This window comes from Rattus norvegicus, chromosome 10 (assembly GCF_021556685.1).
Source record: "Rattus norvegicus strain SHRSP/BbbUtx chromosome 10, alternate assembly SHRSP_T2T, whole genome shotgun sequence".
Lineage (NCBI taxonomy): Eukaryota > Metazoa > Chordata > Mammalia > Rodentia > Muridae > Rattus > Rattus norvegicus.
Genome location: NC_141543.1, coordinates 46,825,973 through 46,853,746, shown reverse-complemented (window position 1 = coordinate 46,853,746; position 27,774 = coordinate 46,825,973). Strand labels below are relative to the sequence as shown.

The following is a 27,774-nucleotide window of genomic DNA, read 5'->3' as shown; positions in this document are numbered from 1 at the left end:
TACCCCCATGAGATGGCACGCTTGCAGGGAGCATTAAGCAGTTGCTACTGAGAGGTTTCATTGTCACCAAGTGGCAATGCTCATCTCGAAGCCTCAGCTTAGACAACTTCCAATGAGTTAAGAATCCCAGTGGGAGGTCCCAGTGCTCAGCAGACCGTGACATTGGAAGCCTTGAAGACAGAAGGAAAACTGTCCATTATCCAAGCAGCTCTTTCTCTGAGGTGCATGGAGGAATATGGAGAGAAAGAGCTACACATAGAAGGAGCGCATGCGCAGAGTGCATGGCTCCATCACAGCCCTCAGTACTCAGTCTGTTCTAGCACTCCAACACCTATTTGATGCGCATGGACTTGGACTTCAGGCCATCCCTCTGCAAACACAGACTCAAGGCATGCTTCTGTGTTCCAAGTCTTTAATGCAACTCCCATCAAACCTGTTTCTAGTCTTGTGCTTAAGGAACTATGCAAACCGACTAGCCATTGGAAGACCTTAGCAGTCAGCCCATGAGCGCCGCACCCCATACCCCCTCCCCCAGTCTCTAACTAACCCCTCACATCTCCTTTCAAAAGCACAGACTTACAGACTTAAAAGTAAATCAAATCCACAGGAGCATGAATAATGTGAGGACTGGGATGTGACTAACAGGTAAATTATAAAACACTGGCTGTAAAGGCTTGGCAATCCCTGACCTGCCTGACAAACAAACTCCTTCAAAGAAGCTCAGTGAGCTGCAAGAGGACTCAGATAGACATCTTAAACCACAGCAAGAAAACAAATCGAAATTTACAAAGGTCTGGACACGGTAGGAAGGAGCAAAATGAATTCTGCAAGAAAACCAGAGTGAAGACTGAGCTGAAAATCCCACCCCCCCCAAATTCAAGCAATGGACTTGATTAAGCAGGAAAAAATGATGAGGATTAAAAAATAAACCTGAGTGGACCCGCTCACAGCTTCTTTGATAGGCTGTCAGTCACATAGCTTGCTGAATTATAGGTATCTGCCAGCAGCAAAGAGAAAGGAAGCAGAGTTATCTGATGAAATGATGAGGGAAAACTCAAATTTTATAGAAATAGGAACGTTCAGTTCTCAGGGAAACCCAAGGCTTATCAACAAAAAGATATATTCACGGTGTTGATTACAACCAAATCCTTAAGGTCACAGAAAGTGATGAGGGCAATGACCCGGTAATTAAAGTGTTTGCTGCAGGAGCCTGAGTTCTGATCCAGAGAACCCAAGTAAAATCTGGATACCACAGAGCAGCTGTTTGTGACCTCAGCATCCTATGGGGAGATCGGAGGTAGAGATGAGAGAACGCCTGGAAATTTGCAGCCAGCTACATCTAATTTAGAACTGGGAATGATAAGAGGGGCCCTATCTCAAGCAAGGTAGAAGGAAAGGACCAACACACAAGGTTGTCCTCTGAGTTCTGCATGTTGAACATGGTATGTGTGTGTACGCACACATACACACACACAGTATTAATATTGGCATTATAAAAGAATTTGTCAAACTGTGCTGACTAGAGAAGAGTGAGGAGAAATATTACAAGTGCTGAAAAAAATCAAAACGCAATAAATAATTAAAAAGAAAACCTTGGCGATCAATACTATTGTGCCACAATCGAAAGAGTTCATCATTAAATACACTTGAGCAGTACTAAATGATCTTAAAAGATAGGACTTATTAAAAATGTGTGATTTTTTTAATCAAGTAAAAAGAAGCCGTGAATTTGAAGAGTGAGTGTGCATAGCATGAATTGGACAGAGGAAAGGAAGGGAACTGAGGTGTTTATGAAGTTTTTATGTAAAAGTCTCAAAAACATGAATTAAGAAAAGCAATGCCAGGCAGAGCCAGCCCTCTGCATTAAGGGGAGATAATTTTTCCAGAGAAACAAGAGCTGGGGGAGTTGAACATCATCAACATCAGCTCACCATGCTGAAGGGAACTCTTCAAGTTGAAAGGAAGGATATCAAGCAGCTTCATTGGAATACACACAGAAGTCTAAAGCCCCTTATAGTGAGACCACAGTGGGTTGTAGAGGACATTAAGTCACAGTGGTGGTGTGTGGCCACTTTAACACCAGCAAGACACGTTTAAAGGTCAAAAGAATGTAAAAAGGTAATTCCAAAAGCATTTATTAATGAACATGGAAATATGCATGTATTAATTGTGACTCTAATAACCTAAAAGTTGCAGGCAGGTTGAACTGATTAGCTGTTTGAAATAGCCTGCTAACTAGGAAATGTTTTGTGTAATAGAGAAGCAAAGCCTTCTGCTTACAACTCCTGCTTAGCAAATGTGAGGATAGGAGGTCATGTCCAGAGCCCATGGGAATGCCAAATCAAGCAGCACATTAAAGTAACTGTTCACAATATCAAAAGACACAGGATGGTTCAACTTATTGGGAATCAATAATGGTGAAACACTGTATTTGCAGTTTAGAGGCTGGAACAAGCAATCATCTCAAAAGATGTGGGAAAAAACACGTGAAGAAGCTCCCTCCTCTCTCACTGTAAAACAAGACAAGCAGAAATGTGCTTCATCGCAATGTAAGCCAGAGCCCACAGCTAGCACTGGGCTCACTTATCATAACCAGCTCTCCCTGCAAGATCAGGTACAAACCCAATGTGCACACTCCTGCTCCCTCTAATGGAAAGAAAGCCTAGCCCAAGCCTTTAGGTAAGAAAAATAAACTAAATAATTCACGTAGGAAGGGAATTAAATTATTTCTGTTTGTGGATGATAAGCTTTGTAATTAGAGAATCCAAAGGGCATCACAGAAAAAAAAATCAGAACTAATAAGTCAGTGAAACTGCAGAATACAAAATGAACATTAAGTGAGCTGTGTGGTTATATAATATTAATAAAGCCACGTCAAGCTGACACCAAGAAAATAACCCCACTTACAGGAGTATCAAACACTACTTACAAATAAATTTTACGGAGTTGGTAAAATAATTATAAGTAAAACCTGTAGATTTATGATTAAATAAATTGAAGGTACAAATAAATGAAAACTCTGTCCCAGATAGAACTTACCTGTAATCCCAGAAGTTAAAAGGCTAAGGCAGGAGAATTGCAAGTTTGCAGTCAACCTGGACTACACAGTGAATTCCATATGAACTGAGTTATCCAGTGAGATGCTGTCTCACAAAACTTTGTATCAATGGATTGGAAGAATTAAAAATGTTCAATTACTCATTCTACCAAAACAAAACAAAAGAGTCACTATATAATACCTGCCAGAATTCCAGCAATGTTTTGTTCAGAATCAGAAAAAAAACAAAAAACAAAAAAACCTTAAAGTTGTGTGGAATCATGATAGAAGTCAACTGTCCCCGGGGCAGGTGGCCCTGGCTGTACATGTCAGTTGGCTGAACATGATTCTGAGAGTGAGCTCCAGGCAGGCTGCCTCCATGGCTCTGGACTTCCCTGTTGGTTAGTACGTTCTCTGCTCAGAGGTAGTGTTGCATAGAACAGCAAACAGCCTGCCTTCAGGTTCCTGCCTTGGGTTCCTGCCCTGACTTCCCTCAAAGACGGACCGTGACTAGAAAGTTTAAGCAACAAACCCTTTCCCCCACAAGGGTTCTTTTGGTCATGGAGTTTTTTTGAAAGCAACAACATGGGGAGAATTTGACAGCCCTGTAGTTGGTAAGATGTTGCTATTCATTATGCATAAGAGGCTCAACGGCAGAAGGAAAAAGGATAACTCCCATTAAAGAATGGACAAAGGTTTTGGCAAACGTTTCTACAGGGAAAATATGAAAGTAGTCAACAGGTATACAGGAAATCACTGAATGCCACCAATCCTTATGAAAATACAGATTGGAGCACAGTGAGACCTCAGCACACCTGATAGGATGGCAAGGAAGGTTACTATTAAAAGTCCAAAGGTTAACAAATGCCAGGAAGAATGGAGAGAGAAGCAGGGTTTTGTGTATGGTTGGTGGGAGGATGAATGTGTGGAGTCATTAGGGAAATGGTAAGGGGGTGACGATAGAACTAAATGTAATGTTTGCTCAGCTATGTAATTCGGGGAGTCTTGAAGAGAGCTTTTTCTGCCTTCTCATGTTCACTTTGGAATTATTTACAATAGTCAAAATATGGAACCAACTCAAATGTTTGAGAATACATGAATAAGCATCTCTCCTCTCTCTCTCTCTCTCTCTCTCTCTCTCTCTCTCTCTCTCTCTCTCACACACACACACACACACACACACAGAGTATCATTCAGTCATAAGAAACCAAGGAAATTTGTCATTTATAGCAGTATCTATGAACCTAAAGGTTACTTGGTTGAACTAAGCTGGACAAAGAAATAAAAAGTTCTCATGATCTCACTTATATGTGGAATCTAAGAATATTAATGTTCTAGAAACAGAAAGGGATGGTGTTTTCCAAGGGTGATGGCCAAGGTCACATCAGTGCTCTCCGCGTGTATTCTCCAGTTCTAATGTCCAACATGGTCACCGAAGATAATGATCCTACCCATGTATTTAATACAATTTGTTACAATTAGATGGTGTGGATTTTGAGTATTCTCACAATACATATGATCACTGCATGAGATGAGGGTCATACCAACAAGCTTGATCAAAATAACCACTGTGTGACATATATATGTGTTAAAGCATTGCACTGAAAAATTTAAATATATATATGTATATATATACACATATAGTTTTTATTTGCTGAATATAACTCAGCAGAACTGGAAAAGAGAAAGAACGATCATCCTTCCATGCTTTGTGGAAAACATGTGTTCTTGTTTAAGGTAGAATGAGGGATCTTTGACCTTAACATTTGAGGGATGGACAAAATTGGTCAGTAGACCTAGGATTTGTACTCCTAGCTCTGCTCTGTAAATTGCTTTGAAAGGTGGTTTCTAGATGGTGGGAACTACAGGACAGAAACACTCTAAGCTATAGGGCAGCCTCAAGACATGACTGTGCCCATATTCCGGGGAGCACTGCAAGCCTAAAAACAATCTCTCATGGGCACTGTTGAGATGACTCTGCATTTACTTAACATGTCTGTATTAGTGTTTGTTGTTAATTAATTAACTAATTAATTAATTCAGTTCTTGCTGTTTTCTATGTGCTCTCCCTTGTGCTTGGTGTGTAACAGAGACAGATAAATGTGTTTAATGACTTTAATTCCTTCCTTCACCAATGCTGAGGCAATGCTACCCCAGAGGTTGAATACATTTCCTGTTATCAAAAGCATTGTTTGGGGCATGTCTGGAATTCCTCCATCAGGAATGGGCTCACTTGCCTCTATGGTCACTCCTCCATCTTCTGCCTTTTGCTGCCCACCTGTGTCTGTTATCCCCATAGAAAAATAACAACAGTAGCCAGTTCCCTGAACAGGCTATAGTTTCTCTCCTCTCTGACCCTCACCCTTCCTGTACAGATATATACAATATACATAGGTACACACATGCATATCTATGTATCAAAAGGAAGAATAAAATAGGAATTGCTTCACCATTAGGTATTTTCATAGTTTTGAGTATGCTGTGTTCACCAAGACTACACTTACCCAGAAGCCTCCTTCATGAGGAACTTTCATATATCACATCTAAAATGCACATTCTTTCTTAAGTCATAGGCAATTTCCTTTTAATGTATTTTCAAATGGAATTGATGACTGAAAAAGACCTAAATTAAGAGATAACTACTAGACCAAGGTAACTACTAAGCTGGCTTCCCTCCAGTGAAAATCCTTTTTATATCAATTGGTATTTAACCTGGGAAAACCACATTTTGAAATCAGTAGAACCCTGCTCTGAGGGGGCTCTTTTGAGATGTGTTGCTTTTCCTTAGCTATGAGGTGCTGCTTTATGTATGTGATCAGAATCTGTGGGGGGTGGGGTGGAGTTAGAGTTCCATGTCCATTTTCTTGGGCTGTCATCTGTGAGGGAAGTAGATCACCTGACTTTAGAGAGCAGGAGCCATCTATGACTAATGGTGGAAATGCTCAGTAGAACCCAATTTCATTTGATAACTGATTCTTGTTCAGGTGAGACTTGGGGAACTTCTGGCATAGTGATGGACTTCAAGGATAAAGCCCATGGGTGGGTCTTGCACCCAGGGCCCCTCATCACGGCTTAATAGTACTCGTTGCTGAAGAACTCTTGGTTCTCAACCCTTCCTGCACAGCCAACCCATTAACTCAGGTTCTAGCATTTCACAGCTTCATTAATGAGAGAAGTGGAATTGAGTGATCTCCATTAAATTTCAAAGCAACATCTGGTTTGGAAAAAAACTTTAGTGTTTTTCTTCTCTTCCTTTTCTTGCTTCCAAGAGACCTTCACATTCAGTAGCAAGATGGGGTTATAATTGAGCTGTTCCCCACTGACAGCCTATCTACCTTGCTATGTGACAGCACAGATAATTATTTAAAAACAGGTGGTCTGCCTAAAAATCCAAATAAATTTTCCAGGTATTTTCAAGCATGCTTTCTGTGAACTGCTCTCCTTTCTGGATGGACTAGGCATTCCTCAGAGCTCTGTTAGTACAATGGATGCCCTGACATCTGTGTCTACAGACATCGTTACCTTCATTTCTTCTTTCTGCCCTTTAACTTGTAAAAATATGATCCTGCTCTTGCCCCAGTGCCCTGCACATCGAGGTACATGAAGTTCTGCATTCTGATGATAATACCACATCCAAAAAGACCAGGGTGAACTTGGCTTATTGTCCTTACTTTTTTTTAAACCATGAAAGAGAAGGAAGAGAGGCTGATAAGGCTGTTGGTTGGGAGAAAAGGCCAGATCAATTTAAGCTCAAGAAATTTATCTAAGTAGTCAAAATTTAGAGATTGCATGGGTATAGTGGTTATCTAATCCCAAGTGGTCAGCCCTGAAAAAAAAATGTACATATAAACAACAATAAACAGATTCAAATCGTTATCTATCTATCTACCTATCTATCTATCTATCTATCTATCTATCTATCTACCTATCATCTATCTATCTATCATCTATCTATCTATCTATCTATCTATCTACCTACCTATCATCTATCTATCTATCTATCTATCTATCTATCTATCTATCTATCTATCATCTATCTACTATCTATCTATCTATCTATCTATCTATCTATCTATCTATCTATCATCTATAATGTTTCTCTTCTCTTCTATCTGCCTGACTTCTTGCCTTCCTGCCTGCCTGCCTGTCTGTCTCTGTCTCTGTCTCTCTGACAGAGAATAAAAGGACTTGACTTTGAAAATGGAGTGAAGGAATAAAGAGGGGAATTGAGGGAGGAGAAGGCAGGAATGATTGCAATTATACTTTATTTTTAAAGATTAAAGACATGTATTTAGTTTTTTAAAAAGAATGAAGAATTTTCACATTTCACATTACAGAATTTCACATTTACAAACTTTTCAATTTTCCAAGTTTTTCTCTATGTTCCTAAAGAACACTTGATTTCTTTTGTAAGGCAGGGAACATTCATTTCTTAGTAATTATTTGTAAGTAATTTTTATGTGTTTTTCAGACGAGACGGTCACAAACTGCAGGTCTTCTTGCTTCAGTTCCAGAAATAATAAAAATAAAATCTAAGAAGCCCACGGGAATCAAATATGGCTAAAGAGGCCAACTATCCAGTGAGTTTTAAATTAATAGAGGTATTAATAAGATGAGGATTAGATCAGCATTTTTTTAAAGGTAGTTTTTCTTATATGCCAAAGTCATTTTATGGGATAAGGAAGGAGTCCTGTTCCTAATAAGAAAAGGTGTGTACAACATTTAAGAATAGGGCTAAGCATGGTGGAACGTATGTGAAATCCATGTTGCTTAGAAGGCTGAAGAAATCTGCCTAAGGTGCATCATCAGCACAGAGAGGCAATGACAGAAATCATACGTGCGAATAAGAACAAAGTGGAACAATTCTGAGCACGTGCAAGGACTGCCTCAGCCCACTCCTCATTCAGAGAGAAACCATCGACCTGAATTTCAGACTGTACTGAGTATGGGTTTTAGCTCTGTGGTAAGTACTGGCTTGCCAAAATCCACCTCTAAACTGGAAGACAGCCTAGCAGTGCTTGTCCTCCGGAGCACACAGCACAAAAAGTAACTTAGTAGAAATCTTTTCTGCTTTGTCCAAGGATACCACATAAGACCTGTTCTTCCCCGGAAGTAGGAAGTAGGAAGTAGGTAGTAGGAAGTAGGAAGTAGGAAGTAGGAAAGATGTTCTGATACAGTTATCAATTCTCTGATTAGCTAATATGTCTACAGGGGTTCATCTTTCCAACTGAATAATAGCAGTTAAAATTGAACCCCTTGGCATGAGGCTTGTTATATATTTTTCATCTTTCCTTTCTTGACCATTCTCCTATCTTCCCATGTCCTTTCAAATGACCATCCATTAAGGATGGGCAAATAGCTTTACTGGAGGTTCTTGATGTTTGCATTTTTCTTTCTTCCCTTTTAAGACTCTTAACTGAATACACGAAGTTAGCTCGAGACCATTATCAACCACTGTCCTTCACCTCTCGCTATGAACTCTGCACCATTTGCTCAGAGACTGGCCACTGATAGCAGAAAATTTTGGAAATATTTTCGAAGTAATCATGCCCAGCACAAAGACATACCACACAGCCATTCTAAAGCTTTAGGCTACAACAGAGTCTCCTGGGGGATGTTGAAGAGTAAACAGAATATTTTGTACTGACTACTGCACTGGATTGACTGTATGGAAGTTGTAAGAATTATGCGAATAGATACACGCGCTGCCTGGGCATAAAGGGCCAAGACAGCTTAGAGACAGAGAGAGAGAGAGAGAGAGAGAGAGAGAGAGAGAGAGAGAGAGAGAGGAAAGACATAGCTGGGGTCCCACCTGCAGAGTCAGTCTGAGATACAGGCAAAGAACTTTTCTTCTATCATGTTTCAGGTGATGCTAATGCTGAAATAAAATAAGAACATGGGCAGCTAGGGTACTATCTTATCACTCACAGGATCCTATTTCTGGAGTTGTCCTTGGTAGTTTGCTTTTTGTCGAAAGACTAATGTCTTTTGCACAGTGCTCTGAGGCCTGCATGGAAAAGTCCAATGAGTCTTACTTAGATTTCTGTTTATTTCCATTCTTCATCTTATATACAATAGAGGAAAAGTGGCAGTTGATAAAATTAAAAAGAGCTGAGAGTCATGTTGGCCAGGGTCAGGCACTGACTGCATGCACATAGTATAGACAGTAGGTATTTGATGCCAACGATGACTCTTTTTTTTTGGATATATTTCTTTATTTACATTTCAAATGTTATTCCTTTTCCCAGTTTCCTGTCCATAAGCCCCCTATCCCCTCCTCCTCCCCCATAAGGGTGTGCCCCCATCCACCCTCATTATGACCCTACCCCCCCAATACTCCCCTGCACTGGGGGTCCAACCTTGGCAGGACCAAGGGCTTCCCCTTCCACTGGTGCCCAACAAGGCTATTTTCTGCTATATATGCAGTTGGAGCCCTGGGTAGTGGTTTTATCCCTGGAAGCTCTGGTTGGTTGGCATTGTTGTTTTTGTGGGGTTGCAAGCCTGCCAAGGATGACTCTTAAAGGTGGATTTTCTATTTTCATCTTAAGAATCTCCATTTGTGTGTGTGTGTGTGTGTGTGTGTGTGTGTGTGTGTGTGTGCGTGTGTGTGTAGGGGTGCATATGGAAGTCAGAGAACAGTCTGGATTGTCAATTTCCACCCTGTCTGAGACAGGGTCTCTTGTTCAGGATTGCTTACATCAGGCTGGCTGGCTGGCCCTGGAGTTTCTTCCATTGTTTTGTTCCCACTTCCTGTCTTTCTGGAAGAGCACAGGGATTACAGAATCTTGAAGCCATGTCAGGCTCTTTATGGGATCTGGGGATATGAACTCATGTCTTCCTGTTTGTGTAGCAGGTGCTTTGCCCACTAAGAAGCCCCAGCCCTATAGCACCTTTTCTTTCCTGAGAGTAGGAAACACACACTCATTATAAAGACATTGGATCTCAACTGAGATCCTGTCTCTCTGGCAATGACCCAAAGTGTAGTAACTTGATGCTATTTGAACTGTTGTCCATCTAATTTATAGGGAATTATAAGTTCATGAAGTCTTTGTCAGATTTTAAAGTTGTTGATATAGTCATAAACATGGAACTTTAAACCTTAAACCAATTTACCAAAGTATTAGAACACTTCAAAATAAGATACCATTACCCTATTGCATTTTATTCTAATAATAAATAATGGTACCTTAAACTTTATTTTAATTATTATTTTATAAGCAGTTTTAATAACATTTTATGACCTAAAGCACTAAAATATTTTATGATATTTCATATTAAAATAGGGAAATTCATACATAATTTATAGATACTTTTTTCCTTGATAGGTTATTCAATAAACATCTTTGAAAATACTTCTCTAAGCAGTTCAGTCTCCTGAGGGTGTTATCTGAGATGGAGATTCTTTTATATGTGTGAACCAATCCCTCCAGAGTGTGTAACAGGCAACACATTAGTCCTAGAATCCATCAGTTGATACTACAGCAGTTCCATATGTTGTCAATAAGACAAATTTCTCTTAAATTACTGCTGAATCATAAAATATTGACTTGTCACTAGTGAAGAGACTGATGCAAGTCATCTCAACCCATGGATCTCAACCCAGGAAGCTTTAAATCCCCCAAGATCTCTTATCACATCCTACACCACATGGGTTATCATGAGATACATGGACCGATCCTCACCTACCACTCATGCTAGTCATCACCACTCCTGTACTAAAGTGCACAGCTCAGAGTAAAACTTATTTTTAAAATATAAGCAAGAGTTAAAACATTGTAGACCTGTTCATTTTGTTGAATGAAAATGATCCCAAGTCCGTTTACAAATGCAGTTCCACCTTCAAAAATATCAAAGTAGGAAAGCTTTCAGATAATCACAGAAGTCTTTTCTAGAACCCTTTCTAGAATCCAAGCACAACTGTTATTTTCCTTTTTTTTTTTTTTTGCCGAATTAAGATATAAAGCACAGAAATTACTGGCTCCAAATTAAGTAGCAAGAGATAAGTTTCATAATGAGGTCATTTGATTCAAGTTGGGTTTTTAAACTCCTGACAGTTTTTAGAGTCTCCAGACTTAAGAATGGTTGTCAGAATCAAGGGGAAGTTTTCAAAATTGTAGATGCTCAGACTTTACTATACATATGGAGACTTGGACTTGATTGTGAATTCAAACAAATGAGCTCACAGACTGTCTCAACCCTTGCTCACTTTACACTTTTTTTTTTTTTGGTTCTTTTTTTTCGGAGCTGGGGACCGAACCCAGGGCCTTGCGCTTCCTAGGCAAGCGCTCTACCACTGAGCTAAATCCCCAACCCCCCTTGCTCACTTTAAAAGCCATGATTTTATCATCTTTGTCTTTGTGTTATGATTATGGAACAGAATCCCACCTGTGAGAAAAAGGATTAATTCATTCACTCATGCTTTCTGGAACCCCACCTGTTGTAAAGGACTTCATGAGTGGTTCTTGAGGGGCCTGGCAGAATATTATAAAGCCCATGGGACACTTGTGCAGTAAGTCTCTGGGTATATCTGGTGACTTGGGCTCACCTTGATGCTTATACTACAATGTGACTTATGGTGAATGCCCATTGTTATTCAGCTAGGGCTTTGTACATGCTATATTTCTTTGGCCTCTCAGGGACTATCTAATATCAGTCACTCTGGTGAACCTACCTTTGTGACTGATATCCAATAAAGGTCCTGGACATTAATGTTCATGGTTGGCAATATTTTGAACATAGCAATGTTATGGCACATTGCTTTGGGGGAATTCCATGATACCTGCTCACTGGCACTGGAGATGAGAGCTGGATACTTGGTTCTATCTTCCCTGGACTCTAGTCTTTGTACAGCTCTGACACTAACCTATGTTCTCTAAATGAATCAGGAAACAGCCTTTGGGGTTCTCTGGGACTTTCTAGCAAATCAAATCAGGATCTTCAGCACTCTTCCTGACCCTACTTGACCATAATTAATCTTCTGAGCTCAGAAGCCAAATTTGCTCTTCAGTTGGAGTCCCACTAGAATACAGGAGGCCTTGGGTAAATACTGCTGACAAAACACACATCTTCCATAACCAGAGGAGGGATTGTACATAAAGAACCTTCATGCTGTCAATCAAGCCTTGGATTCATTTTTTCCACTCAGAGACTTTGTATCACCACCTTACCTCTGCCCACCTCTCTGGAGGTCTGGAACTAGTATTTTATTTTTACATTAAGTTACAAGACCTGTAATTAGGGAAATTTCCCTCTAAAGTCCATATTACAGAACTATGGTGCTCATAAAAGGACATGTGAGGAGAGCAGGTCACTGTTGGTTGCCCTTATCATAAAGGTGTGGTGAAAAGTAGGCCTTTCAGTTCTTTTTAGAGGTCACATTGAGCTTGGCTCTTTTACGATTATTAACAGATAGAAAATATGAAGAGTCATTATGATGTTTAGTTTTTAAATATAAAGTTGACATAATCTAGTTCACTTGGAAAGACAGTCTCAATGAGGGATTGTGTAGATCAGTTTGGCCAGTGACAATGTCTGTGAGGGACTGTCTTGATTATGTTAATGGATGTGGGAAGACCCAGCCGACTGTGGGTAGCACCAGTCCCTATATTTGGGTCCTGGCCTATTTAAGAGTGAAGGTCAATTGAGTAGTAAGCATGCATGCATTCCTTTTTCTCTGCTCTTGGCTGTGGGTGTGGTTAGCTTCTTTAAATTCCTGCCTTGGTTCCTTTGCAATGATGGACTTAAGCCTGGAATTTGTGATATAAAATTCCCTTTCTCCAAAAAGTAGATTTTCTCAGAGTATTTTATTAGAGTAACAGGAAGAAAACTGGGTCAGTTATCACATTAGGAAAATGCTGGTCATGAATTAAGGATATCTGAAATTTAATTTGGCTAAAATCTATACCACATTAAGTTAGTTACGACAAAAAAAGAGAAGCAGATATTAGGTCATGGATGGTTGTAAATGCCAAGATAAAACACATAAAATATACTTATGAACTGCATGTTGTTTAGACATCAGAAGTAGAAAATCAAATGATAACACCGAGCTTTGAGAACTTACAAACCAGAGAGGCTGCCATGAGAAAGAAATCACAGAAGGAGAAGCCAGTCGGGAGGCTGTTGCCATAGAAGCTGAAGGACTGGGGAACCATGGGGGTGGGGTGGAGATAAAAATCTGCCTGCCAGTCTTTCCCTTATTAATACTTAGCACCAGTTTGCGACAGAATGAGGAGTTCCTGAGTTATCAAAGGCAGCAGCCTGCACATTATTTTGAAGCCTCAGAACTGGCTTCTCCTCCAGAGGAAACATTTGTAGCCCATGAGAAAATCACGCCTATGCTGGGAACCACAGAATTCCCCCTGGCAACTCCAAAGGCCTGTGAGAGGTGATGATAGGGACTTAGGCAAACTGCAGCATTGAATTCACCCAATCTTGATGCCCTTCTTGTCTCTAGCTTCCAATCTGGTGTTTGTGGAGATTGTGCATTCCTTTCCTGGTTCAGGATGAGTTTAAAACCACAGTCAATATTGTGATGGGTAGAAGATCCCAGCTACAGATTTCTCAAGTTCATCATCTATAAGTTGTGCATTGTTTTCATTCCCCAAGTCCATCTTTATCATCTCTTCGTCTCTCATGTTGACCTCAGAAGTGTTACTCAATAGCAATGACCAGGTCCTCCAGATTCTCCTGGTGCTTTCCTCTGATGCCACCACTGCCCTGTTTATCTTAGAGATATTGCTATAATGTGTCTTTTGGTCCTCTTCTTCCTAAAGTATGTCCTGAATGATATCCCTCATTCTAATGTAGAGGTATATTCCTATTTTTCTGGTTCCTCTTTTGTCTCCCACCCTCTCAGTGACACTCCTGCTTCCTTTCTGTGCAGGTTTCCTTAGCAGCCCCAAACTCGCTCATATCCTACATCACTGTTGACTTATCTGGGACCTAGTAGTTTGATAAACCAATTTGATAACCATTGACCTTTTGAACATCTCCTTCTTGCTATATGTAACCTTAGTGCTGGTGTTTTCTTTAAAGCTGTTTATTAATATTGGCTCTGAGGCTCATAATACAATGTCCCAAACTCCTTAATCATTGGTATAGATCTCTCAAATCTAACTAGATGGAGTCATGAGAGTGAAGGGAAGAAGTTAGCATGGCTTTATATGTCTCATTCCTAATGTCCTTGAGTGGCTTCTGAATTGCAGCATGGTACCCTAGGTCACACATGCTGAATGGTCTAAGGGCCTGAATTGAAAACGTCTAGTTTCTTTGGAAAGTCAAGTTATGTCCAATGATGTTTTGCTGGGCCAAACATGTGAAAAGATGTCTTGCTCAAGTAGATACTTGAAGGGATATTTTCCTGAAGCAGACACAAGTGGAAGCATGTTTTGATATAGCAAATATGTGAAAAGCAATGTGATAAGGGGTTATAAATATGACCCTACAGACTGTAGGAGATGAGCACTGAGCATTGGTCCAGGTTGCTCTACCTCACTATTCTTTACTAATTACATGCATGTATTGGTCCGCCTTACATAGTGTTGTTGAGCTCAGCTTTTGGTAATGGAAACATTGGGAGAAACTCACACAAGAATTGCTTGTATGGTCTCAGGCTGGTTGGCAAGCCTTGAGGTTTCTTCAGGATTGAACTACAGCTGCTGGTTTATGTGTGGTGTCTGCCTGCCTAGAGGACTGGACTGTAGCTGCTGAATCATATTTGGTGTTTGCTATGGGACTGACCTACTGCCAAAGAAGATCAAGTTTGCCCCCAAAGAACTATTGCTAAACAAGTCCACTTCCCTCATACCCTATCAACTTTTCTCTTTCACTACCTCCTCTGGGTGGTGGGCAAGAGAAGAGGTTGAATGCTCATTAAAGTAGATTGTAAAACATTTATGGTTATAAGGGCCACTGTCTTTCAGTTTTTTCTTTATTTCTCACCCCCACTCTCTTCTGCTTTGTAGATGTATGTATGTGTTTGTGTCTGAGTGGCTTACACATGTGTATGTTATATATTCAGCCAGGAAGCCCCAGTGACCCTCCTATCTTTCCCCCCTCTCATAGCTCTGCAGTCATACTCGAACATGGCCATGCTTGAATTTTACATGGGTGTTGAGGATTCAAACTTGTGTCCTAATGCTGCATATCAAGTACTATCACTCATTTAGCCATTTCCCAGTCTCTGTTCTCATCTTCGTGCTCTGGGTCTTCGTCCAACAACAAGATCTACTACTCTTAGCTCGTATTTAGGAGTCAGAGAGAAATCTACATGAATATGATCGATGAAGACCCCCTCAGCAGAAGAACCATGAAACACCCTAACTCTGTGGTCTCCAGATCCTCCATGTTAGGAGACAAGGGAGGAAGCAGTCACCTTTCTAGAGTTTCTAGCTTAGGCTTTCTTGTCCTCCTTCATGTTCTCTCCATGTCCTCATTTCTGCATCTTGGGGTCACTGATCAAGTAGATTGTCTGTGTCCAAGTCCATGTCCTACCTGCTTCCAGGGAAGTGTAGACTGAGGGACCTCCCTCCCCTTCCCCTGACCCTCAAGTTCATTTCATAGGAGCAGCATTTGCTTTTCCTCTGGATTCTTTCAGTGTCCCTTTCAACCTATTTTTCCCACTTTTAAAATGCCATTTAATATCTTTTCATATGTTACTTGATTTGCTTATTTGTTGTATGTGTGGCTTAGCTCTCTCCACTTTAATATAAACTCACTGAATGTAGTTGATCTTATTTAAGGTTCCCTGGTACCTTAGTTAAATTTTGTATGTGGGGATCAAATGCCAGACAAGAAACAACTTAAGGGAGGAAGGGCTTATTCTGGATTACATTCTGTTGTGGTGAAGGAGGCATGGTGGCAGGTGTGTAAGGTGACTGATCACATTGCAAGCACACTCATGAAGCAGACAGCAGGCAGGAAGTGGGGCCACCCCTCTTCCAATGAGGCCCCACCAACCAAACCTTCCAAAGCCTTTCAAAACGATGGCACCCTCTGGGAACCAGCTTTTCAAATACTGAAGCCTATGGGGAGTAGTTAACATTCAAAACACGACAATTGACATGTTCTAAGTACCAAAAGGGGCCTGTGATTAAACTCGGTGAAAGTGTGTTGGATGCCAGGATACATTATTTAATCATTTAGTTATTCAGCCGAACAATTTATTAGGACACTGAGATTTCAATCTTCTCACCTGTAATGTGCAAAAAAATAATCTGACATCTCAAAATCACAGATTAAATAAATCAGTAAAAAGAAAGGCTTTGCACAGCACAGTCTTGGGTACAGCAATCGTGGGCCAAGCACTGGTTTTGCTTGCTTCCTTGCATATGTGAATGCAAAGCCAGCGTCTACAATGAATAACCAGGAATGCGTTTTGTGTGTTCTTAGGTCAGTGTGCAACTACAAACTTCTTATCATCTCATCCACAGACAAAGCATGGCCCACCTACCTTAGCCCCTCCTCTTTCTTTACTTGGGACATGCTGCCTCCTGTGGACAGTTAGATTTCTATATCATTAGTAATCCACAGGTTTTTACAATTAAAATTGAACCTCCAACATACTTTACCTAAACAGAAAAAAAATGGTTCATAAAGAAAGTCTGAGTAACAACTAGCTAGACAAGAAGTGAATTAATATGGGTCAGGCTTTTGTGGATGCAGACAGAGGCATATGGATCTCTGAGATCAAGGTTAGACTGATTTACAGAGAAAGTTCCAGGATAACCAAGTGTACACAGAGAAGTGCTCTATGTCTAAAATAAACAGACAAACCGAACAAAACAAGAAAGGAAGAAAGAGAGAAAAAAAGAGAAAGAAAAGGAAAAGTTAATAAAATGTTTCCTGAGTCCACTATGTCCAGAAATTCAATGTTTTATAGAATTTACTCCTCCTCTTTTGATCTACCCCTCCCTCATACACACCTCAAATACCCATAACCAAATATTCATACCAAGTCATCACTTTCTGTTCTCAGGAGACCCAAGAAAGCCTCCTAGTTAGGACCAGCATCTATGGGATAAACAAAATAATGATGAGTGAGAAACAACCCATTTCTGCTCCAAGGCACAGGACAAACTGGGCGCACAATAAGAAGACAAGCCAGGTTTGCTGGGGTACCATGCAGGCCAGGGCCATGTTGGGCTGTGGCAGGAGAATTGCTTGAGTCTGGGAGAAAACAGCCAACCTGAGTAACCTAGTAAACCCCTGTAGAGAGGAAGGACAGAAAGCAAGGACTCTAAAATGTAACTGACTGAATGACAGGACCAGAGACCAGAAGCCTATTTACCTGACTTTTGATTGACAAACAGCACCAGCACCAGCCTCTCTGCTCATCTCTAAGGAAATCTCACAGGCAGTCCACACATAGAGGGGGGAAAAGATGCTTTGTCCTTAGTAAGCATTAGGTCTCTGGCCTGCGTTATTCAAGAAGGAGGATTGGTTTCCTCTTCCTCCTTCGTGTAGTTCAATTTAGTCTCTTTTACATTTCCAAAGAACAGGGGGGAAAAAAAGCCCAAATGGCCAGCATGCTGACAAGCTCCTGGTGTTATCAAATGAAACCTGAGCAATTCTGTTTCACATTTTCCTGAATGAGAACCCCGTGGTCCACAATAGTGCTTTCAATCTGGGGGACTCGATGTTCTCTGCGAAAGGAGGTTGGGGCCATAGGAGCACAGCAGTGCTCGCCGAATATAATTAGCTAAAAATCAAGAGTCCCTCCTCAGGCAGTGGTGCCTTGCCTAACCTGGATATGTAGAAATCAGAGTCCAATTTACAAGTATTTTGAAATACAATTCTTTGCACCCCAGCCCATCAGGACACAAAGAGAATTCTACCAGGCACCAGCAGATGGGACCCAGCTGGAACTCGCATTCTATCAGCTGTTCTCGTCTGACTGTGACGTTCTCCACTCTAACTACGAAGAACGTCTCAAGCTCTCAATTTTGTATCCAAGTTCAACATCGAACTGTGGTTTTTTTTTCTCTTACAAGGCCCATATATGGTATGTTTTCCTTTTTGGCTCCTGTAAGCCAGATTCTCTCTTTGTACCCATGTCTGCAGGGGCCGGCTTCCTTCCTGTCACCCACTGCCTCCCTATCCAGTGCTTAAAGGCACTCCTCCTAGTTTCCGGTTTCTTTATGCTTGGAGACATCCTCTCATACAGTTCAGAACATAGAGAAATGGCTGAACCCTCTTGCATTTCCTCATAAGCACCTTGTCAGATTGACTCAGGAAGAACACGAGGAATCAGCCATTGCAGAGCACTGAGAGCCCTGACTGATTCAAGGCGAGTGCTGGATAACTATCAACATAGATATCATTATCGTTTTTTAAAAAAAAGCACTTGGGTTTTGGAGTCGGTCACACTCAAAATAAATCTAATTTGAATTCTGCCTTGGCCTCTCGCTGTTTATCCTGAGCAAGTTAGTGACGCTTTCTCAGCTATGAAACGAACAGCATCACGCAGCATCGTGCAGCATCGGCCTCATAAAAAAATTTCCCCCCAAAATGTTACAAAGATTCAATCAGCAGCACTCCCAAACATAAGACACATGGCTTTTTAATTCGTCTCTTCCTTCTTTTAAATCTTCTACTTTTTTTTTCTCTCTACTGAGACAACTGTGGGTACCTGATGGTTCTGCGATATGGATACGCAGCAGGTGGCAATCAAAGCAGGGTCAGAAAAGCATCCCCTGTCAGACACCAATCTTTTCCCGATGGGAAGCTGGCACTCTTCCAGCTGTGCTGTTTTGACTCTTAGAGCTCAATAGCATGATCTGATTAGATGCCATGATGATTTTAATACTGTTTTTTTTTTTCTATTTGCTTGTTTGTTGGTTTTCCTTTTACATGGGATCACTTTAACCTTTGAGGGAGCTTTGTGAGCGCGTACATTTTAGAATATTTCTGTATTTCTTTGTTGTGTGCATGTGTGTGTAGATGCATGCACACGCATATGTGTGCCTGAATGTGTGCATGTGTGGGTGCCTGTGTGTAAGAATGTGTGTGTGTCAGAGATTAAGACTATAAGTTTTCATTAATACTTCATCTTATTTCTTTTAAAGCAAGGTCCCTCACTACAGCTGGAGATTGCCAGCCCATCCACACCAGCTGGACAGTGAAGCCCCTGGGATCCACCAGTCCCAATTCCCAAGGAGTGGGATTACAAGTGTGGTCCACAATAGCCAGCCTTTTCACTTTGGGTGCCGTGTGTCACATTTCGGCCCTCATGCTTGCTGGCAAGCACTTTGCTGACTGAGCTCTCTCCCTAGCTCTGAAGATAGTTGTTCAGGAAACATGGAGCTCTAGCGCTGGGTCATTTGCCCCTTGACTTATGCCCTTTGATTTATTTCCATGGCACACCGAACCTACTGTTGTGTGACTTCCCTCAGCAGCCACCACCTCTGTTGACCTGTGTGCTCACTGTCTTAGATTTGACTCTTGCAAGCATGTGCTGTCACTCATGGCAGTTACCAGTTACAAGGTAAGTTCAAGAAGGAAATGAAAATCTTTGTTTATTCCCTCTCTACTCATCCATATGCATTTCCTGAAGGAATATGCCAGCCATTAGCAGGAAGTGGGATTGTGTGGCCTTTTTATTATGCAGTACAGAGTTTAAGCATTTTACATTTGCATGTAAGTCATCTAAAAGTCTGAGGTTTCAATAATCAATTCATATTTACATTTTCTCATGAAGAAAACAAAACTCCTAGAAAATTGGAGTCGGTGGGGGCTCAGCCCCTTCCCCGACTTTGAGAGGCCCTCTGAGCGAGAGCACAGTTGTCCCTTTCAGAAGGGTTTGCCAATGTTCTCCGAGCCTGGTGCCCTCCCTCCATGCCTGTTCCTGATCCTTCGTTAATCTTCACTTGACTTTGAAACCCCCTGCTGTAAAGACCATGTGCCCTTTGGCTAAGACGAGGAAGCAAACTGACTCAGGATGGGAAAGGAAACAAAAATTTATATAATGAAGTCTCATGCTCAAAGTGGTTTTTAATCGCACAAGCTGATCTTATGTTTTCTTTTTTATTCGAGTATTTACTGAGCCAGTGTGCTCCAAGGAAGGTGGTGTTCTACTAAATAGCTAAACGTCAACATGTTTTTCCTTTTTCCCATAGTGCCTTGCGATGCGGCGTGACTAATTGGGATTGCACGGGCTTGTCTAAGCTACTGCTGTGCCACTAAGTCAGGTCCCTGCCTTTTAGTGCAAATACATTAGGAGAGATGACTGTAGAAGCTGACAGCTTGGACTCCAGGCCACTTCCCAAGAGCATCACCTTTGGAAAGTAATTAAATTTTGGCCCATTTAGTGTCCTGCCTGAACACTGCTGTGTTGCTATCAGTGTTCCTGGCCACTGCACAAGAGCACATGGGGCAATTCACTGGAAGACCCAGTATCAGGTGTAGGACTATTGAGTGTTGGTGGTTGAAGGGGAGAGGTTAAAAAGAATAAATGAACACATGGGTATCTGAAGCAACGTGAACCCTCAGACATTAAGACTTCTGTCTTAGTTGCCGTGAAGAGACATCATGACCAAGGTCATTTGAATAAAGGACAACTGTAACATCGAGCTTTCCCACTCTTGTCCAAATTCACAAAATAAAGACTCTGAGAGTGAAATATGAGTAATTGCCTAGACCAAAAGCTTTGGCTCATTCCTGCTAGCTCATAACTTACTATTCCACTTATTCTATTTTAAAGCCTGCCACATGGTTAGTTACCTCTACTCAGGTTCGTGTGACCATCTCCCTCCACATACAGGTCAAATCTCTCTTGCCTGACTCTAACCCAGAATCCTCTCTCCCTACTGGAACTCCCACCTCCTATTTCCTCCCTACACTAATAGGCCAATAGCTTTTTATTGACAGGTGATGCTTCTAAACATTGCATAAGAGATTCTCTCTAGAGACATTTATTTGGGGATGTTTTACAGTTTCAGAGGTTTAGTCCATTATCATCATAGCCAAAAGCATGACAGCATACAAGCAGACAGGGTGCCAGAGGAGCAGAGAATTCTGCATCTTGATCCAAAGGCAGCCAAGAGGAAACTATCTTCTGCAGGCATCCAGGAGGAGACTCGAGTTCCACACTGGGCGGAGTTTGAGCATAGAGACCTCAAAGCCCACTCCCACAGTGACACACCTACTCCAACACAGTCACACCTCCTAATAGTACCATTCCCCATGGGCCAAGCATTCAAACCCATGAGTCTACGGAGGCCAATCCTATCCAAACCACCACAGCTTTCCAAAAGCAATGCTTTCTGAAGTAACTCTGTGCCTGGTGTGTTAGGTTAGTTTTGTTTTGTTACTTTGTGTTTTGTTTGTTTGCTTGCTTTGTGTTTTATTTGTCTGTTTGTTTTTGTCTTGTTGCTGTCATAAAGCACTCTGGCAGAAGCTACTCAGGGGTGAAAGGTTTTATTCTGGCAACTGCCATTGTGTATTGTGGACATCAAGGTTCAGTCCATTGTAGCAGGAAAGTAAAATTGGTGGAGCTTGAGGCAGGTGGTCCACATCACATCCACAGTCATGAAGCAGAGTAATACGTGAATACAGGCAGATGCTCTGCTTCATTTCTTTACTTACACAGCTCAGGGTCCCAGCCATGGAATGATACCACCCACAGTGGACAAGTCTTCCTACTTTAGTTAACATAATCAAAATTACCCCTTGTACCAAACTCATGCCCAGGATTCATCTCCCAGGTGATTGGATCTAAATTTTATCAAGCTGACAATTAACACTAAACATTACAGACAGAAATCCAGGGACACTCTCCCTTCACAAAATACTCCTGCTACTCTCTGAGATCCAAGGAACTGAAAGCATTACTTGTATCAGGAATATTCCAGGATCTCAGCCTCACAATAATTGGAAAGCCTGTCAGAACAATTTCAACACAGGATCCATTAAAATATTTTTCTCTATCGCCCTCCCAATTTACTAGTAAGAACACGGAATTGATGCAAACTGAGGGAACCAAAATGCAATGAGATCCAAGAAGGCCTCTTCTTGAGCAACTGAGGCACACGCAGGAATGTCCTAATATACTGAATGGTAGAGAATCCAAATTAAATTCCAAATTAAATATAACTGATGCAGTAGTAAATGAAGCAAAACCCAGGTGTGTGTGTGTGTGTGTGTGTGTGTGTGTGTGTGTGTGTGAGAGAGAGAGAGAGAGAGAGAGAGAGAGAGAGAGAGAGAGAATGATCTTTTTCCTAAGTGTTTCTCAGTTACTATACAACAGGAAAGCTGAGTGGTGTCTTACATCTGTGACTCAGCTCCAAGGAACCTGAGGAGAGGATATGTTATGAGTTTGAAGGTGGTTTAGGAAACACAATGAGTTGTAGGCCAGCTTGACCTACAGAGAAGCTGTCTCAAAAATGTAAGCAACAGAAAAGGACAAGATCCAATTCTATATCTACTTCAAAGTTGTTTGAAGGCTAATGTAGAGGAATTAAACAAATATGATGCAAGAAATATAAGAACTAGAATTAAACTTAAAATTCCAAAGAAGGTGAAACAACATAGAAGATGCTTATAAGTAAAATAAAATTAACTTCAGGAATAAAGAATGGACCAGAATGTAGAGACACATTAAATACCATATAACTCAGTGGAAATGCAGGAAGAAAATGGGATCCAGAGAGGTCAATTAAAGGTGTGTAAGCAGAAACACAGTGTGCGCCCTCAAAAACAATGAAAAGACGAAAACTGATGATATATGTGAAGAAAACATCCTTAAAGCCAAATGTAGAGTTACTGATTGAAAACAAACACTGTCCAGTGTGGAACTCAACAGAATGAGGAAGAAAAAGACCCATTCTTGTATCATCGTGGAACTTGAAAGAAAGATGTGCAGATGCAGCAACTTGACCATAGCCCTAGCTGCTTGGAGGTAGAGGCAGGAGGAAGGCTTGCAGACAGGGGTTTAAGGCTGCCTGGGCAGCATAGCAGACTGTCAACAAAAGAATGCACTAAAAAAAGGTGTGTGGAAGGTGGGGATATAACCAATTTCATTTTTATATTTTCTCAAATTTTTTTTTAAATGCTACCATACAATGGGAATAAAACTTTCAGTTTCAAAGAAAGAAAATTTAAACTGTTGTGATTTTTTTCGTTGTTTTATATTATTTTTATATAATCAAACTGACTTTCATGTATATGCCTGCATATAGCTAAGTGCTTGTGCAAGACATGTTCAGTGCCCATGGAAGTCGGAAGAGGGTGCTGGGTCAACTGCAACTAGAGTTATGGATGGCTATGAGCCACCAGGTGGATTCTAGTATCTGAATCAAAGTCCCATGCAATACCAGCAGGAGCTTGTAATGGTTAAGCCATCCCTCCAGCCCAGAATGAATACATGGATGGGTAAAAGCCTATGATGGCCCAGCCATAGACAAAGTGCTACAGACAACTAAGGGATTTAGAGAATAAGAGAAATAGCTTTCCTCTGGGAATAGCACACCAATTGGTTATTGAACATCAAAGGTCAGCCCTAGAAACATGTAACATCATACAGACTGAGAAGATTGTACTTTAAATTATTACTTTTAAATCATGATATATATGGAATTAAACATTATGAATATATATATTTGTTATACACACAGAGAGAAAGACACACACACACATTTTATAAAAAAATCTTTTAAAACAAGCATTAAAGAAAAAGACAAATATCAACCACATGGATAAGTTTAACTGCATCTTTCAATTAACAGCAACAAAAACAAAAAACAATACAAAAACAAAACAAAACAGAATTCTGTCTGAGTCATTAATTAAAGAGAGAAAACACTGTTGGCTTCAGAAAGACACCTCTTAGAGAGAGTCGAGGGATGGAGGAAGGATGGAGGAACTGGAAAGATATCATGAGTAGCATCTGGAAATCCAACTGTAAAAATGCTAAAGACAGTGAAGGCCTTGCCAGAGGTCCCACTTTTCTGCAAAAGCATGACTGCTATTCACATCTCTCTGCTCAGAGCACAGTGCTGACCTTTCAAAGCAGAATTCAGAAACTGCAAAGAGGAGCTGCCACAAACACATCAGAAGCAAGGTCAAGTGCACTGCAGGCAAACTGGGATTCAAAAGGCAGTACAGTCAACGCCATATTCATAGATAATGCATTATGGGCTCGAACAACAGCTGACGTAAAGTAGCCCACATAAAGTGTCTACTTTAGGTGCACGTGACATGGTCATTAGATCTTAGCACATGGATCTTAGCACAGTCTGTAGAAAATGTTCCATGTGTTCAAGAGACAAGGACACAGACCAGACGCTATTTTCTTGCTACAGTAAAGTCAAAACCAGAAAGAAATAAAACCTACTATAGAATGGCTCTTGGAGGCTTGGGAGGAAACTCAGTAGGTAAAGTGCTTGACTTGCGAGTAAGAGAATCTAAGTTTGATTCCCAGCTCTGACGTAAAAGGCAGAACATGTCTGGAAAGCCAGTATGGTGCTGGGGTAGAGACATTCCAACACCTGGCTCCTTGGCTAGCCAGTCTAGCAGAAACAGCAGATTTCAGAACAAGGAGAGTCCCTGTCTCCAAAGCCAAGGGAGTGAGTAGGATACCTGGTACTGACCTCTGGTTTGCACACATGCACACATATGTGAATATACGTATACACAGGCAGGCATACCAGACCTCCCCTCCCTGGCCTCCACTGTTCTCAGACAATACTTGAGTTACAGAATGACTCAAAGAGTGATAGTAGGCGACTGGAGAGATGACTCAGTGGTCAGGAGCATTTGCTGCTTTTGAAGAAGACCTGGATTTGATTCCTGTGATGGGTCATAACTATCTATGGCTCTGGTTCCATGGGATTCACTGCCTTCTTCAGGACTCTAGTGGGTCAGCATATGTGTAGGTGCACAGATATACATGCAATCAAACATTTATACAGGTAAAATTAAATAAATACATTTGAAAAGAAAGAACTGACAAATGGTTGAGTGGCTTTTAAGCTTAGGAAAAAATGAATAATAGTGATAAAATCACAAAAAACTCAAACTGGTGGTTTGTAATATAAGTATCACTCAGGAAGAAATTAATAATAAATTTAAACCCCCAAATTAAATGAATTAAGAATTCAAGATCTAGAGAAACAAAGCAAAGCAATAAGCAAAAGAACACAGAAGGACTTCATCAAGGACTTCAATCAGAAAATTGGAATAAGTGGAAAGGTAACTTCTTTAAAAATGACAACAATAAAAAGAACGGGCAAGCCATTGGCTTACCTAGATGAGATAAAAGTCAAGCACATGCATAAGAATTAACAAAAAACATGTGTGGATACTTCTCAAAATAGTATATAGACATTTAAAGACACCAGAGACTGACATAATTTTAAGCAATGGCATTAATTGAATGATATGGTCATGTTTTTCCCAGACAATATAACTTACCCAGTCTGACCTCAGTAGACTCACACAGAAACTGTTAAAGACCCAGTCCTATCTCTCCCAATCATGGGAGAAGACTGAACAAGAAAGAGCTGGGGAAATAGGAAGAGGCGCCCATCTGCAGGGCTGTGCCCACATCAGTGCAGCTAATGATGCGTGAAGGTGTCCAGTGCAAAGATGCCACACCCAGCAGGCCTCCACCGCTCAGCTTGGGAAAAGCTTTGCAAGGGCCCCGAGCTTTGAAAACTGGCCAACAGCCAGGAAAAGTTTTCTTGTCCTGTCTTATGTAAACCATGGTGCTTGGTGCTCATGTAGGAGGGAAAGGTAAATTTTTCCTTACAGGAGGATCAGGGGAACACATGAATACTGTTTTGTCATTTGCCTAGAAATAATGCATCAAAGGATTGATCATCAAACATCGGCCAGCATCAGAGAAGAGAGGCAGTCAGAGCTTTCTGTATCCCTACAAAATAATTAAAAAAAATCCCATGGCTTGATTATTGCACCAGAAGATCAGTTCTCAATCTGATCAAGTTTAGTTCTTTTTTTATTTTGTGTGTGTGTGTGTGTGTGTGTGTGTGTGTGTGTGTGTGTGTGTGTGAGTGGTGTTTATGTGTGTGTGTAAGTGTATGTATGTATGTATGTATGTATGTATGTGTGTGAGTTTGTGTGTATGTATGTGTGTGAGAGAGAGAGACAGAGAGAGAGAGGGAGAGAGAGAGACAGAGAGAGAGAGAGAGAGAGAGAGAGAGAGAAAGAGAGAGAGAGAGAGTCTGTAGAGGACATCAGAATGGGAGTTAGAGACTGTTGGTTGTGGGCACCAGTATTCCTGTCAGACTAACACTATTTGGAAATAAGTAAAAAAAAAGAAAACAAAAAACAAACCCTCAGAAATGCGTTACTCTGATTCCAAGAGGCTTTGCAGGACTTAGTACACATGTGCTGTTGTTGTTGTTGTTGTTGTCGTTTAATCAAGTGAAGTGGAGGCACACAGAAGTGGCCCTCTGTCCCCTTACTGAGGCCTTCTTTGAAATGAAAAATGAGAAACCCTGAGTTGGAAACTGCACCTCTCATTTCTTAGGTGACATCACAAGACAGCTGTTAACTTTTGGTTTGGTGACATAATTGGGCTTTATTTTTACAAAGCCCTTCCTTCCTGAGACTGACGCAGATATATTTACGGGTGAAATGATAGATATTCGATACATCATTACTTCCAAAAATAACGAAGTAATGGAGCCAGATAACACAAGATGGGCCATGAATTGCAAAATGTTAAAGCTTCACGATAGAGGTAACGGAGCTCACAACATGATTCTATTTTTGTATGGATTTGAAGCCTTTCATCACATAAAATTGATAAAAATTTATGAGACTAAAACCAGGGCCCAACACTCAAAGTGTCAGCTGACAATGTCCAGCTGAATTGGAAGGAAGCACGGGCTGCCTGTGCTCCATGTTGGAGGTCTCACCCTCCCCATCTCCCCTAACAAAGACAGCATGCTACCAGGACCCTGCATTTCCCTATTTGGATCTTTCTGCATTTCTAGACATTCATTCAGCTCCGAGTCACACAGCTGCTGATATTGTAAAAATGTTGCTAAGCAACATGTTAATGGGGGGAAAACACTCCTTAAAACATTAGGGGTTTTGTCTTTTAAAATGTACCAGTTCAGCAGATCGTACCTCCCACAGCTCAATTTAACAGGAGGAAAAATACCAAGTCTCTGAATGTAATTCCTTTTCTCCCATCTTCCTGACTGGATCCAAATTTAATAAGCGTAAGAAATGCACCGTGGTGATGACCCAAAACTACTCACAGTGCTGTTGGTCTCTTGGTGGTTTACATGCAGAACAGCAGAGTTCCTAGGAGCTGAGACAGGATGGGTCTTGGTGAAGACAATGAGACCAGGAAGAGGGATAATATGAGAGCTGTGCTTTCCTTTTCTCCTCAGTACTTTTGTCCAGAGCATAAGAGTCGCTGTGCTGCTGTAGCTTTCAAGGGTCTAGAAGTTGGATGGATTGAGTCACCTATGAGTTTCAGCTTCTTTTCCAGGAACTCAAGATATTTGACTGAATATTTTGAGGGGGGGTGGAGAGAGAGAGAGAGAGAGAGAGAGAGAGAGAGCGCATATATGCAGGTACATCTGTGTGTGGGGGGGATACATGTATCTGTGTGATAGGAGCCAGAGGTCTACCCTGGGTGTCACTCCTCAAGAGTTGTTCCCTTGTTTAGTGAGACAGATTCTATCACTATCCTGGAACTGGTGGTTAGGCTGAGTTACATGGCTAGGGAACCTCCAAGATCCAGCTTCCCCTCTCTCCAATGC

General features: G+C 41.1%; 1 long non-coding RNA gene across 3 annotated transcripts in view; it reads left to right on the top strand.

Moving 5' to 3' along the window:
- LOC120095105 (uncharacterized) overlaps positions 1 to 18,432 on the top strand; it is a 100,166-nt gene extending 81,734 nt beyond the window's left edge. For all 3 annotated transcript variants that reach the window (XR_015631229.1, XR_015631227.1, XR_015631228.1), the window contains 3 exons: positions 7,509 to 7,617; positions 17,016 to 17,144; positions 17,848 to 18,432. This is a non-coding gene — a long non-coding RNA (uncharacterized LOC120095105). The remainder of the gene's footprint in view (positions 1 to 7,508; positions 7,618 to 17,015; positions 17,145 to 17,847) is intronic.
- The last annotated feature ends 9,342 nt before the right edge of the window (positions 18,433 to 27,774 follow it).